We start from the raw sequence: 15610 nt of genomic DNA, 5'->3' as shown, positions 1-15610 counted from the left end.
AATCAAGACGGTTTTTCATGTGGGAAATTAGAATGTCAGAGGGAAAATGCAGCTAAATTATTTCAATTACTTTTCTCTTATTTTTCTCCTATATTCACTTTGAATGCCTTTCTTTTCTATGCCACACAGAAAAAAACCAAAAAAGCAAACCAAAAATATTTCTGTTCCTAAGCATGTTGCATGCAGTGTGCCTGCCTCTGTGAGGCCAAGGTAGAAAACAGGTATAAAATAACATAGAGGAAGACAGAATTTTTAACAAAATATTTGCAAGAAAGCCCACAACACTTAAGAGAAGGTCTAAACTGGGTTTTGCAAGTTTCCTGGTGTAGTCACTTAGATGTGTATTATGGTCTTGCTCTGCTCATCTGGCATAAACCTCTTGCATTAGTCTTTGGTAGTCCCTTCTGTCCACAGGTACCTTAGTCACTTGCTCTCCATAGAATCCAGAAGTTAAAAAAAATCCTATTCCAGTGCCTTTCAGGGATTTGTCTTTAGTAACAATAAAGATAAGGTAAATTTCAGCCAAAAAATTCTGTTGATGCTGTTTCATTTCATTGAGCCTGTTGCTAAGATGACAACTTTGGGACTTCTGAGCCCACACCCTAGATTCTATCTTCTCAGGCAGCTACTTCCCCCTCTTACATCCAGAAGTTATGAGTCATCTGCCTCACTGTGCCAACAAATGTCTCTTAGCCTTTTTCAGGCCTGAGAGAATAATAGCAGAAGGAGATCTTCACACAGATTCTAATAACCTTTAAAATCAGAGCAACTGTGTGGGACAAAATTTGATCTTAAAGGTCTTTCAGAAAACACATGTTAGAAAGTAAATGCTAATTAATATGTCATTTCAGATAACATGTCATAGTGAAACACTATCTAATATCTGCCAAGGAGAACAGTTTCCAAGTCTGTCTAAACCAAGCTAAACAGAGTGAGGGTTCTTAAGCATTGGTGGTAGTGATTTATTCTAGCATGCTGAAACTTCATTATAATTTTGCATTCAGAGTGTGATCTTGCATTCCTCTTCCATAAATAAAGTCAAATTACTCACCCTGCAGAAGCTGTGAAGCCAAATTAAGGCTTTTAAATTTTAAATTTCCTGAAATGCCTTTATTCTAACTTGCAGAAGTTCAGGACATTTCTCATACCCATGTTACTGCTGCTGCAGGAAGCAAGAGATGCCTTAAGCTGTTCTGTGAGCAGCCAGTCGTGGGCTCTCAAAAGCATCACAGGCAGGTCCTTATTTAGACGACCTCACTGTCAGGATACCTGGACAGATGGAAAGGAGCAGAATTCTGGATAGATATTTACAGTCTGTATTAGAAATAGTTGTTTCCCACCAGAAAGAAGGCAGGGAAATTTCTATTACTCCACAACATGATAGACACCTATGAGAGTAAGAATGTTGTCTTCCCCACTGAGCACAAAACAGAGCTTCAGAAGAAAAGGATATCAAGCAATGGATCCATGGTCTAATCAGCAAGACAGTTATGATACATTTGTTAAAGGAAACATATTTAGTTCAAAACTGACGGGCCAATAGAGCTATCTGGCAGAAAGGTACGTTATTCTTTTGAGAAAACATAAAAATATAACAGCAAGCATGTCAGCTGGAGAGGAATAATGTAGAATATCATTAGGAAAGCTTAACTGCCAATTTGCTTTCTTACATAAGAATATAAAGAGTGCCTATCCTGACCACTTCTGTAATCGTATGTAACTGTAGAATGCCTGTGAAGTATTTAATGCTAATTTTATCCCCTTGTTAACACAAAATATCACACAAAAACTACTCAATAATCAGAGAGGTTCCTTTTACCACAATAACTATTATGTTCCAGTGATGCCTACAGAATGTTAATCCCTCATATTCTACAATGTGCTTGTCATGGGTGGGACCAATTAAGTAACCTGAACTCTGCAGCTGTGTCTGTGATGCTCCATAATCTTGTTTTCCTTCACTTGTCATTTGGTGTGATTGATGGCCTGTTTGCAAATCTATCATGATATCCAAAGGCAGGAGTGAGAGGCTATGGGCCTCTTGCATTTCAGCTCACTACATTTCCCATTTCAGAACACTTTCACAAGATATCAAACAATTTACTTTTTATTGCACTGTTGTAATGAAAAATAACTGGGAGGGGTTTTTCTACCTTGGTTCCATCACAATTCTGAGAGCAAAGTTCTGACTACCTGGTTTGAAAGGAGCAACAAAGCTATCTCCTTTCTTGGTCTTTCCCCACACATTCTTTATCTTCTACCTTTTAGTGGATTTATTCCCAGAAAAGCAGAGACACGATTTCCTGCTGTCAAAGAAATCCACAGCACAAGTTTTGTACTTTTTCACAGTGCTTCACACTGTTGGTATTTTAAATGCTGGAATACAATCTGATGTTTTACTTAATGTGTTCTGACAATCAATAAAGGTAACCACTGTCAAAAAAATTAACTGGATGATCTGCAACATTTAAATGCAAATGCAAACAATACAGGCAAATGCCTGTAAATTTCATAGCTTTTAAGTTGGAGTTATTAATTTTATGTGTCAAAGTTAAGCATAGGGAGTATTAAAAAACTTACAGGATAAGGTGTTTGGATTATTGAACATTACAAAGCATATTTTTTCTAACAATTAAAGCATTAGACCAAGATTGACGATACACAGGTTGCTTTTTGTAAGCCAGTAGCCATCTGCATTACCTCGGGAAAATATCTGCATCTACTCTTCAAGTGCCTTATCAATGACATTAGAGCCAAGGACATTCTTCAGCTTTGCAAACTGATATAAAATGATTAAAACCATAGATATTTATGGTTTTTTAGCATATTTGTACAAGACAAACAAGCTTCAATAATAATTTCAGAATGAAAAGGTATTTTTTTCTAACTAAACTTATGTGACGAATATGTTTAAGCAACTACAAACTAGATTAGAATACTAGAACATACCTAAATGTGCATTGATGGGAATCCAGTGAGATTGTTTATGTCTGGCTTTCAGCCCTAAGAGGAAATGGCTCGGAGACAAAACCTTCCTTTGGAAAGTTATTCACCCCACGTGCCTTCATTACCATGCCTTGCTGGATGAGCCAGCCATTCCACAAGCACTTCTCTCTAGGATGTCCCCTGGCTGGGACAAGATGAGACCTTTTACAAGAGAAATACCAGGAACATAAATTCTAGACTAAATGTCTGTCAGAACAATCATGATAGAAATATCTTGGATACATCTACCATTTTTCAGGCCACCTGCATTTATCTTCTCATGTGTATTAGCTGTAGAAGACAACTGAACTCCCTAAGGCAATTTTAAGGGTGTTCTAGATGACATTTATAAATATTCCTTTTCCTACATAACCTGAAACAAGATTTTAACTTTTCTCCCTACATTTTAAATAAATTAAATAAGGAATAATGCTAGAATCTTAGAGAAGCTATAATGTTAACTCATAGTTTTAAAGTTTCATTTCAATTTTAAGAACCCTATTAAAAATAGCAAAGTTTAACTACTTGGGAGGGGAAAAGCATTTGGAAGGGGCAAAATATTTGAAACATATTTCTAAAAATATAAGAACTCATATCTTTGAGCTCATTTCTGCACTTATTAATTCATTTTAAATGAAAATGGATTCCATTCAATGTTATCTGTATTTTCGCTCCTGTGCACCTGATGTTCTTAAACTGTCTTCATTTACCTGCATATACTGTACCCATGTTCTCAGTTTGAAAATCAGTGCAACAACTTATTTTTGTCACTTATGGAAAACTTCAAAAGTCTAGATTTTTAATTCAGTTTGGAAAAGCAAATCTGTGATTTCTGCTTCAGGAGTGGGCAGCATATCCATCAGTAAGATCTTCACAACCAGTCTGGTTGGTTGGCTGAACATCAGCAGGAAAACTGCATCAATTCTCACATATTTTAGACACAACAATTGTGCTGCAGTCCACAGGATTTTCTTTTTACATAAGAATTGTTTTTTTCTTAGTGAAGTCATGATTTCAACTGGACCAACAACACCAAAAGCAACCCTCTGTACTAGTATTTTGAGTAGACTTGCACATGTAATACACACAACATATACAGATCTACTATAAGGACAGAAATTTATTTTCAAGCTTTCACGCTTGGTCTTTGATATTAGAAAACACTTGTGAGGTATGGTGAGTGATTTGCTTTTTGTGCATAAAGAGCTGAATAAAGACGGGATTTTTGGTAAATATTAATTTCAGTATTTTCATTAGAACAAGATTGCAGCATAATTCAGTTTAAAGGAAATTCATAATTTCCCTACTCTTCCCAAAAAGAAACTCCAACAAACTAATACAAGAAGTGAGTTCTGTAATGGCTTGCACCAAGAAACTACAGCCATGTTGTTTTAAAAATATAAAAAATGAAGACATGAGGCTACCATGACACAAGAGGAGTACTCACACAGGGAACAGCTGTAACCAGGACTTTTAGTAGAGCACATAAAAGGTTACCAAGACTCACGGCACCCCGCAGCATTCTGAGAAGTAGACAGGTGTGGGTAATATGGCAATGATGCAGTGCATAAATTCTGCTTCTTTGTTCAATAAGCAGCACATGCAGCTACTGAGCTATCTCCAAATGGAGCCCTACCAACTCCTTTATAGTTCAGCTGTGATTAGCTGGAGCTAATTTCACCATAACTTATAACACAAAGATGTGCCACATTGCAGTGGGGTCTCTGTGAGCCCACAGCTCTTCAGTGCCTTGCAAAGGAACATTGAACTTTTTTTTTACTAGCTAGCATTAACAATTCTTAAGGTTCCTGGAGTCAGTTCAGTACCCTGATAGATGAGGTCCTCAAATACTTGGGACAGCATTAAAGAAATGATAAAAACACCCTGGCTTAGGCTCCTTAAAAAGTCTCCCTTTAGTTTTCCACCACAATGGCAACTTCCAAAAACACCTGACAATGTACACAGATTGTGCATCTGGTGTAGGCATAGGGAGCAGTTTTTCATTGTTTCCCTAAACCCAATTCTAAGCCCATGAGACAGCTCATCTTCCTTATATTTTCAGTATTTTTACTGTGTTTTCAGAAGAAAGCTCCTTGACAAGTTGTTGAGACTGCCAAAAGAGAAGGCAAGTGAAGTGAATGTGCAAAAGTAAAAACCATCCAACCAGAACAAGAAAAGTGGCCCCAGTGCTCTGGGCCTGTACTGGCCCCTGGATGGTGGATAATGCCCAGTGCAGGTGGCTGCAGCAATGGAAGAATTGGCAAGGCAGGGGTAGACCCACCTGGGCTGCTGCATTGTGGCCAGACACCACTGCAGGGGTAGAAAACGTGACCCTGAAGGGACATGACACAGATGCCCAAAACCTGAGCCACTGAAATACATTGAAATAACCAACAGGTAGATAAGGTTGGCAAAATTTAAATAGCTGAGACAGACTTAGACTGGGAGCAGAAGTAGGGGCTGTTTGTAGCCTGATGGCTCTGTGAGACATCAGGACATCGAGAAAGAGACACAACACGCACACACACAGATGTGCTTGTGATCGAGGGGTGGATGCTGATTTCATCCAGTGCCCTGGCTACAGTCAGCAGTGCTGGCCCATCAACAGAGCTGTCTCTCCAACATTCCACCTTCTATCTGGTGGCTGGATTTGGGAAAGCCCTGGGAGGGGACACATCTTGCTGACCTACACTGGCCAAGGGGATATTCTATGGAGGGGCATTCCTTACTTACAATGTTTGCCTTCCTGAGAAAACACTACAAATGCCTTCTCTTCTCTGATAATGATCAGAATATTGTCTGATCATGGGGAAATACAGAGTACTTTTTTTATCTTTGCTTGTGCATGGACAACCCTTTGCTTTTGCTTTAGCAAACTGCCTTGTCTCAACCTATGAATCGTCTTTGATCTTATTTTCTCTGCTCCTTTGCATTTCCCCCTGTCCAATTGAGAAAGGGGAATGGTAGAGCAGCTTGGGGGATACTTGGCATCCAGCCAAGGTCAATCCAGCACACACTGTAGGAATACTAATAATTAAATAACATTCTAATGCCCAGACAAGATATTGCACCTGATTCAGGGGCAATTTAATGAAATTCAGTGAGGTCAAACTAGTTGGATTCACTTGGTTTAAAATAACTAGGATATTGATCAGTGTTAAAATTTCAGCCCAGGAAAAAATTATAATATTAAACTATTTTGCAGTGGGATATCTACAGCTACAGTTCACAAAATACAAAGTACAATCAGTAGCTGTGTGAAGAAGTAATTTCCCTTTATGGTATAGTTATAAAGCAAGTACATTACAGTTGCTGTTAGATCATTAATCATTTTTACTACAGAGTGCCTAAAACCATGCAAAAGATGAACCTCATAGGATTTGGTAGTATGCAGACACACAGCAAACAAACACAGCTATCCTGAAGAATTTATAGACTAGGCAAACAATATAGGTACCTGAGGAGAAAGTGATGCAGAAAACGAGCAGTTTGAACAATGCAATCCTAGAAAATGTCAGGTTTGCAATGGGAATGAGCACACAAGATACTGAGAAGGGAAGAGGGGGAACAAGGGGGCACTAAGAAGCTCAAGCAAAAAAGACAAAGAAATGTAGGTGAGCAGGACCAGGATGGATACACCTGGGACAGAAGTGAAGTAAAACTGAGGTGAAGGGTGCTGGCAGAGATTCAGAGCAGGCATTCACTAAATGGAGGGGCAGAGGCAAGCCTGTCAGAAGTGCAGAGATAGCTCAAGACTGTAGGTAGCCTGCAACAACAGCTGGGTGAAATCTCTGAACTCTCTATTTTCCCACATGGTTGCCCTAGAGCTGGTGAGAGTTCCTCAGTAGGTCAAGAGGTGTTTGGAAAATGGATGTACCTGAGACAGATGATGCACTGATTTGTTCTTGTATATGCTCTTACATAATTGTGTTTACATATTACCACACCACAGAAAATAATTTATTTGCCATTTTGGACCACAGAACTATAAAAGTAAAGCACATATGACACCTGCCTTAAAAATTATACTAGCTGTCACTCTTTGATTGAAACAAATCAGCTTTGTAGTCAAAACAAAGTGAAATTAGGGACTTTATTCTTGAACAGATATTACCAGTGTATCCCAAAGGATTAGGATAACTGTCAGTCATAATACAGTTTTGCTCTTCAATATTTACTGATATATTTTCTCTGCCATAAGCACAGAGTGAGAAGGCAGAAAAAATCAGACTGAAATGAAATCTCTTCAGCAAGTAGAAATTAAAACTGACAGTGCAAAATTAAAAAGAACATTGGAAACACTGTGGATTGGTTTTTTCCTCTTTTTGGTGTCACCAGATGTGTTACACAGCAGAGAAGCAAAAGGGCATATTAAATATAATACTGCATGCAAATTCATGGTAAAGCACACATGGATACAATTTCCTAGGAAAAAGTCTCTTCCTGTGATCAGGTCCATAAAGTGAAATCTCTGATTCCACAGAAGTCTGTGGAACTCCTCCGGTGGGGCATTGGTCTGGAAGGCTCTGGTTTCATGACCTCCACAAAAAATTATTTTAAAGGTGTTCTTTATCTACTGAGCAGAGATCCAACCTAGAAATAGTGAATATAAAGATCTCTTGGTTCAAGCAGACTAAGAGATGTTCCTAGAGCAATCCTTTCATAAAGGAATATAAGATCAATAAAGCATATGAATAAGGGATGTGGTTGCACAGATGTACAGGGAGGAATTGATCTCTGTAGGTAAAATTGAGAAAACATAAGAAAAAAATCTATTCTGGTGGTAATTTTGTAAAAGAAACAGAAAATTAAGAGTATCTGCAGAATACAGATTTTTTTTTAAACCCCTGAACTTTCTCTACCTTACTCAAAAGAAAACAGATCCATAATCTATTTAGTGTATACATTCTATCAAAAAGAGAAAATACTAAAGCAATCTTCATTCTGTCAGCACTGGAGTTAGTGACCTGGAGCAGAAATAAATGTCTGAAAACAAGCAAAATGCACACATTGTCACGGAGTATGGTCATCCACTACAAAATCCATCAAAATAAGCAACCAATCCTCTGTCACTTGATGTCTTATTCATAATTCAGAAGGTCACTCTTTAATTTAAAGCATTTTAGATCAACACAAGAATAACTTGGTGAAATGTATTGATTTCTGGATGTTCTGAATGTTTTCCTAACAAAAATATCTGTACTAGGTGCAAGAAAAATCAAAGCAAAAAAAAAAAAGAGACTGATGTACATCAGGAATTACTTCTCCCACAGCTGAGGAAAGTTCTGCTTTCTTGCAACAATTTCCCTGATACTTGCCAGCTTTTTATTGACCTTCCCTTTCAGTTCATCCTCTAAATTTTTTTTTCTTTTAGCTCCTTTAAGGAAGATCCTTCTAATATGACTGGCATACAACTATTTAACAACCTCAGCAAACTGTAGCTGAAGCTGAGGAGTCTTTTCTGATTGTGATTTCTGCCATTCCTTGGACAGTTTTGGTAAAAGACATTTCTCCTATGTAGATAGACAGAGTGTTTCTTTCTCTGCTTCCTTATTCTTTGCTGCCAATAGCTACATGACCATCTTCAAATTTACTTTTCTCTATTGAAGCTGAGTGCAAAGCCAAGCTGAACAAAAAAAACACTGCAGAGTTATGAAAATCCATTGTATTTTCTGAATTCAGTGCCAGCTTCTGTGTGTTTGCAATCACGGTAAACTGCTAGCAAACTAAATTTTACAGGTTTTCAGATAGAGAAAGAAAAGCAATGAAGCTACTTAGGAGCACCCAAGCAAATAAAAAATGCAATCAAGCAGCCCACTCAGGAAAAACTCTTAGCTCCTGTCCAGTCCACGATACAACTGCCAAGACAGAGAACAGAGAGATGAGGGAATATCAAACCTTTGAGGTCTTTGGGAAAAGGGTGGAGACAGAAGTGTAATGAACAGTTCAGAGTTTCCAGGGCAATGATCACAAAAGCTGTCAGCTTGACCAGGGATAATACAAGGAACCTGAAAGCAGGGAAGGTCTTTTCTGCTTATCAGATATGGAACTAACAAACATAGGGGAAAACTTCATTCTTTTTTTATCAGCTTTTTTTATGAATAAGTCACATGCACAAAGTCCTATTGTCGTGTGACCTTCTGCTTGAGTTTGAAGGTTAAGTAATAAGTAAGGAATTATGAATAATTCATAATTAATGAATAAGTAATGATCCTTTTCAGAGTGACTGGGATTGACTTGCTGATAGCAGTGTTTCAGAAAGAACAAGCTTGCAGTGAAAACAGGATCATTCTGTTCAAAGAATGTGAAGAAAAGATACCTGGATAAAGGCTCTACATAAAACTCTTAACAGAGAGGTGGAGGAAGCCAGGTTTATTTCTAGGAACTGTTTTAGAAGCATCTCTGTGGGAATAGGGGATTAGGTATAATTTCAACCTCCAAACTAAAAAGCAAGTTCTTAAGTATGAAGACCGAGAAACTCTGTTCCTGTTTTCTTGCAGAGCCTTCAAGAAAGGGAGCTTGCTAAGAATACACGCAGGGAGTAGTGAACAGAGGCAGGTCCCAGTGTGCCAGCAGTGTGTAAGCCTGAGTAGGCTTGGCAATGCCTCAGGCTGGCTACACAGGAATGGTATACTCAACATCACTGTTCACAGGTTTTGTAATTCTGCAGTGCTTATCTCCAAAAATAACACTAGAGAGATGATTGACTGCTTTGTATCAATGGAAATAGTGGCTAAAGGAAATGCCACTAAACAAATTTCCTCTTCAAGATCAAGGAACTAGGATAAGCACTCTTAGGCCAGATAAATGAGAAATACATTATCAACATAAACTATTTCTTCCATCTACTCTGTTCTCTTCCCACTAATTTCTCCCACCCCAACAGACCTCCTGTATCTGTAGCTTCTATATTGCGCTCCCTATTACAGCTCTGATGATGCCCACTATCCTTTTTTTGCAATAATCACCTGAATTTTTCATTTAGTTGAAAACACATGCCATTTGCCCCTCCAATGGACTGAGATACATTGCTTATCCCACAGACAAGCAGAATGCACTGGTGCTCTGGGTAGAAGGTGCTTACACCTATTGGAAGGAGCGCTCTTCTATCCAGGCTTTGGAGGAGACTTGAGACAAACCCTGCAGCCACTCCACTGATGAACTTTACATCACACCAGTGGGCTAAGAAGCACTCTGCTCTTCACTGCAGGTGAGCAAAAACAGGCACAGGCATGAGTTTCATCCGGGAAAAAAAACAACAGTCTGTATTTTCTGTAACAGGGATGAGGAAAAGTCCTGGGAGAGAACTTAAGCTTAAAACGTGCCTGATTTCCTCCCTGTATTAGTTCTGTCTGTGTGAAAGAATTAGGAGTTTTAAATGCAAACTGAGGTGAGTTAGGAAAGGAAGAACACTTCTGCTAACTCATGTAACTATATGCATATTTACTTATCTTACTAACAGTCTTGCCCAGTACCATGAAAACTTGTAGTTATGAAGCTTTGTCAGAACAGCAGCTCACTGAAGCTGGAGATATTTTGCTCTCCTTGCAGTTCTGCTGCTGCTGAATTCACTGTCCCTTATTTTTCCATGCGCTGAATGTCACCAGGATGTATACTGGGCAGTTTGAGAAGCAAGTCACCCTGTAATGGGCTTTAGGAAAAATCCACAATCTCACATTTGATTTGATAGACCAAAACAACATGAACTCGTGACATATGAAAAATGACAAATAGGTCATGTAGTTAACTGTGAAACAAACTCCACTGAGTACAGTTTGAGCAAAACATCTGCCATGTATAAAAAAGGTTATGCGATGAGTTTATTTATACTTTTCTTAGAGAAAAGCACACTTTGTCCAACTTAAAAATTGTATAAATTTATTTCACGCATGTGATTTTAATTTTGGATTTACAGATTGCATTAATTTATCGCATTTTCTTCATATCAAATAAGGAAAATGAAATATGGATTATGCTAACATGAAAGATGTTTCCCTCAAAGCACTTTTTCCTGTCCACAGTAATTAGGGTAGCAGCACCATTATTATTTGCTCTTCCCACAGCTTCTATTTTCATATTGAAATATAAATTTGGTTTTGATATTGACTCAATTACTCAAAATAAGTTTGTTTGAAACTTACTTCCAAAAGACATTCTTAAAAACAGAGCCAGAGTAATTTCCTTGCCCTGCAGGTGCTAATTCAAAGCATTTTTTCAATATATCATAATGTGGAGGCATTTTCATGATTTGATTTTTTTGATGTACTTTAATATTTTGAGCAGAATCAAATATCACTAACTTTTCTTCAGTAACACAAACAAAAAGGTAAATCTTAATGTAATTGTCAAGTCTGGATCCCAAACTTTAATAGAAACAGCATTTTATCTTAGCCAAATACTAAAAGTGCATGCATGTATTTGTACATATGTATGTGTACATACACATATATACATTTGTATATATGAATGCACACAAAACACAGAAATTGACTAATCTGCCTATTTATACTTAATTGTTACCCCAATATCAACCAGTAGCACAACCATGCTCACAATCTTTTTGTGACCTAAATGTACAGGCTTAGCAAGAGAAAGCAGGATCTAAAACAGGAGTAAAGAGTAAGAGAAAAGGCCCTCTTGGGACATTAAAAACTCTTTTTATTAAAAGTATAACTAAAGATATCTTAAGTATGATCTATTTACTGTACATGAAAATATTTCATTCCCTTTTCCAAAACAAATTCTGAAGCTACATCATTAAAAATGACTATCTCAAATCACCAATTCAGGATACAAGAGTGTCCATAACTTTGATATTTCATTAATCAACAATGATCAACAAAGAAATGCATAAAAGATGCAATAAATGAATCTTCATAAAGTTGTGTGTCCAATGTATGATAAAAACCTGGGTTTTGGTTTTTTTTTCATAAATTCTTATGTATAGGATTGGGTTTTTTTGCCTACAAATCCATATATTTTGGCAGTGTACCTTTACATAACACAGGTTAACACAAGGCCAACACTCAGAATTAGCCTTGTTATTTTTCTCTACAGACACACAAAAAAGAGTTTTCACATTATTTGATTGCTTTTATTAGAGACTGTGAGCACAAAATAATCTCCTCTCCCCCTACCAGGAGCACTGCATGCACATCTGGCACACCAGTCCATGCCAAGAGGGAAGCAGTGGTGCTTTTCCCATATCAACATCCCAGGCTCCTGGGAGCACGAAAGATGCCACACATCTATCACAGGCATTCACTGCTCAGTTAGATATGATGGCCATCACCTCTCAGCGCTGTCATAAGGTCTGCACCTGTTTACTGATTTCTTTTGCCATCATGTGCATAGTAAGTGCTAAAATGCCATCACTGCAGTCTTTGCCCTCTGGCACTTGCTTTCCATATTTCAGATGTATCTGCTGGTCTCATGAGTGCCTTCTGTCCCTGGGTGAAAGTGCTGAGGAGGTGTCTCATCCTCTTGCCTGACAGAGCCCAGAGACACCAATTTTTCTTTCACAGATACATCAGTAATTCTTACACAGTGAAACTGCATTAGTCTCACAAACTGTGTTTCACAAAGTGGTGCTGAGCTTACAGGGTGGGGTACATGGGAAAGCAGCAGCTCATTTTATCAAGGACATGTCAGCTGAAAAATATGACTACAACCAAAGAAATGTGTAAAAAGGGTTTTGGAATTGATCCCACCATTTTCATGTTTTATTACTGCTTCAATGCAATTCAGTGAGTAACAATCCATCATAAAACCACAGTAAATATGGTTAATTGACATCTATTTCACTATTCTAATACAGTGTGCTTCTGTATCTTAAGGAAGATCTTTGATGATGAATGATTTTTTCTCCTCTCTCAGACTAACAGATGTAGGGCATTTTACTTTCTGAAGATCTAAATGATATTGCATGCTGTACCATAACTGATACTATCCATAATACTCCTCACAGGAGAGATACATCTTTCTCAAAATGTCACATATATTCTGGAAAATGTTCTAAAATTATTTCCATATGGGAAGTATATTGCAGATATTGTCCTAAGTGCTTTTATCATGCTAAAGAAGGGCTAAATTGTCATACAAAAATTTCTCTTAATAACTCAGTATTTTGGGAGGGTGTTTGGTCTGCTTCACCTGGAATTACCTCATCAGTTTTATGCGGGGTGTTTGACAGACCAAGAAATAAAGTCACACATTAGTAGACAAACTTAATTCACTGGAGACACTCAATTCACTTAAGACACTGACCGAGAATTTCACGCAGTAAGAGCTGAAGAGGGGGAGATAACCCACAGAGAACACCCCCACACTAAGCAAAAGGTGTACTGTGATTAGATAAAAAAATAAGGTAAAATTTCTTCACTGACTATGTGAGTCAGAGAGAAGAATCTAGTACAAATTCAACCCTGTCCTCTTCTGAATGCGAGTCTCACATTTTAGTAGATATTGGTCTCAGGACTGGAAGCTCCTGAATTGATCTATATGACACTAATTTAAAGCGTGTTAATCTTAGAAAATATATAGAAGAAATATTCATCAACCTAACAATTCTGAAGAGATTTAAAAAGAAGACAGAAGGAATTGAAGAACCCAAATTTCAAAAACTTTTACATTCTTGGAAAGAGCTTACACCGAGAAGGTTGTGAGCTGTGTGGGATTTCACTTCTTCCTGTTCTCTTTCTCATGGTAGGAGACCAGAATATCCCTAATAAGAGTGATATAATTAGCAATCTGTGCTGTTTAGTCATTCTTCCTCTGATCTGCTGACTGTCACACAGCTTACATAAAAAAACAAAAAAAATCCGTTTTCTCCCATATTCCAAACTCTATTATATATCTCTGTACTTCTAATATGTTAATTGTAGATATTATGTGTATTTATTTTCTTCTTAACTCTGCCTAGACACTGTGTTTTCATCTGAAGTTTCAAAAATAATTAAAAGCAGCACAAATAACAGTTAAACCTATTGAAATGCAAGGTACTTCCAATCATATTGAACTGAGGAAAACAACAAAGCAATTGCCAATGACTGAAAATCCTTTTCAGAATTCCTTTGGCGACAGAATACTCATTTTTTCTTAATAATGGACTGAAAGTCCTCAAAATTGTTGCTGTTGTAATCTTGATGTTATTGAGTTCTCAACTGAAGGTAATAGATAAATTGATAAATGATAAACTGATAAATGATAAACTGAACTGAATTTACTCTTACTTCCATAGGAACCAAAATGGTCTATTAGAAAAGAATGATGAATCCAGAACTTAATTAAAAAAAGCTGCATTGCTTTTTGGTGTGGTACTATTTCCATACTTCAAAGATCATTAAAATATCATTATTAGTAGTAATTTTACATAAAGAAACCATTCAAAATTAATTTCACTTTTATTTTAGTATTTCACAAGTAAAAGAAGAAAATTATTAATTAATATGTTTAAAATATTTTTATCTGTTCTTGCATTTTTCTGCTAAAAGCTGAAAGCATTTTGCAAATATTAAGTATCCCTCTAAGGTGACTCTATTATTGGCATATTTAGAGGAATTGAAGCAAGAAAAGTACAAGAAACTGCTGCAAGTTAGAATGGATGGCAAAAAAGAGTATTTAAAATTCTCAAGTCCTGATTACCCACCCACAGTCTTCGTCACACAATGATGCTCCTCTTTCTCTGTGAAGACAAGATGATTTACCGCTGCCTTCTCAATAATTGGAATATTCATAAGCAATTATAGCTGTGTTCATAGAATGTTCTTGGACTTAAGCTCTTGAATAAAACCATTATCAAGGAAAAAAAAAATTTCACAGAAAATAGCATATGTTCACTTTACCAGGGTGTTTCAACTCTATTAATGAAATTCATGAAGTTGTACAGCAAATTTACTACATCTTCTGCACTTTTAGAGAACTGAAGTCTGGTAACACCCATGACAACTTGGATTCCAAGTAAGAATTAAAGTCATGGTGACCCTGTTGATGCAGAGCCACAAACCTAATTAACTACCAAAATATATTTCCAGTTTTAACATACAAATCCTCCAATAAGCATCAGGGGGAAAAAAAAACAACACAACCCCTTGAAATTTGCCAGAGGAAATGCAAACAGTTCACAATACCAGAGTGAGTTGAAAGAGTCATTACTTAGAAAGCTGGCAACTTTTCAACTTCAAAAGTTATACTTTTAAAAAAGCTGTATTTTGTCAGTGCCTCCTCTGGAACGGAAAAGCAAGATCATACTTATTTTACTTCATTCTAAATGCACAGAACCTCCAAAGGGGTTTCACCAAGTTTCAAACAGGCCCCTGGAAATCTAGAATGGAAAACTGCAATAAAAATAAGTACGGTAAATAAAACTGAAATAAAAATAAGTGCAGTTGCTGCCATGATCTCTCTTCTCAGTGCAAACCAGGCTGCTCTGTATGGGCACAGCAGATCTGGGCACCATCCTGCATGAGCACACAGCTTGAAGCTCCCTTTGCTGCGCTGAGTGCTTCATCTCAGGCAGAGAGGGAAATAGCAGGGCAGCTGTGTGCCAATTCCACACCCCAGCCCCGGAGCTGTTAGGTGAACACCCAGTCCCCGTGTGTGTGGCAGTGTCTGGGTGAAAGCAGGG

At 37.5% G+C, this 15610-nt stretch overlaps 1 protein-coding gene across 5 annotated transcripts in view; it reads right to left on the bottom strand.

Moving 5' to 3' along the window:
* Positions 1–15610, bottom strand: part of CHRM3 (cholinergic receptor muscarinic 3) — a 275255-nt gene that overhangs the window by 86469 nt on the left and 173176 nt on the right. The window lies entirely within an intron of this gene.

The sequence above is a fragment of the Zonotrichia albicollis genome, chromosome 3 (genome assembly GCF_047830755.1).
Source record: "Zonotrichia albicollis isolate bZonAlb1 chromosome 3, bZonAlb1.hap1, whole genome shotgun sequence".
NCBI lineage: Eukaryota > Metazoa > Chordata > Aves > Passeriformes > Passerellidae > Zonotrichia > Zonotrichia albicollis.
This window is presented reverse-complemented; position numbering and strand designations above follow the sequence as displayed.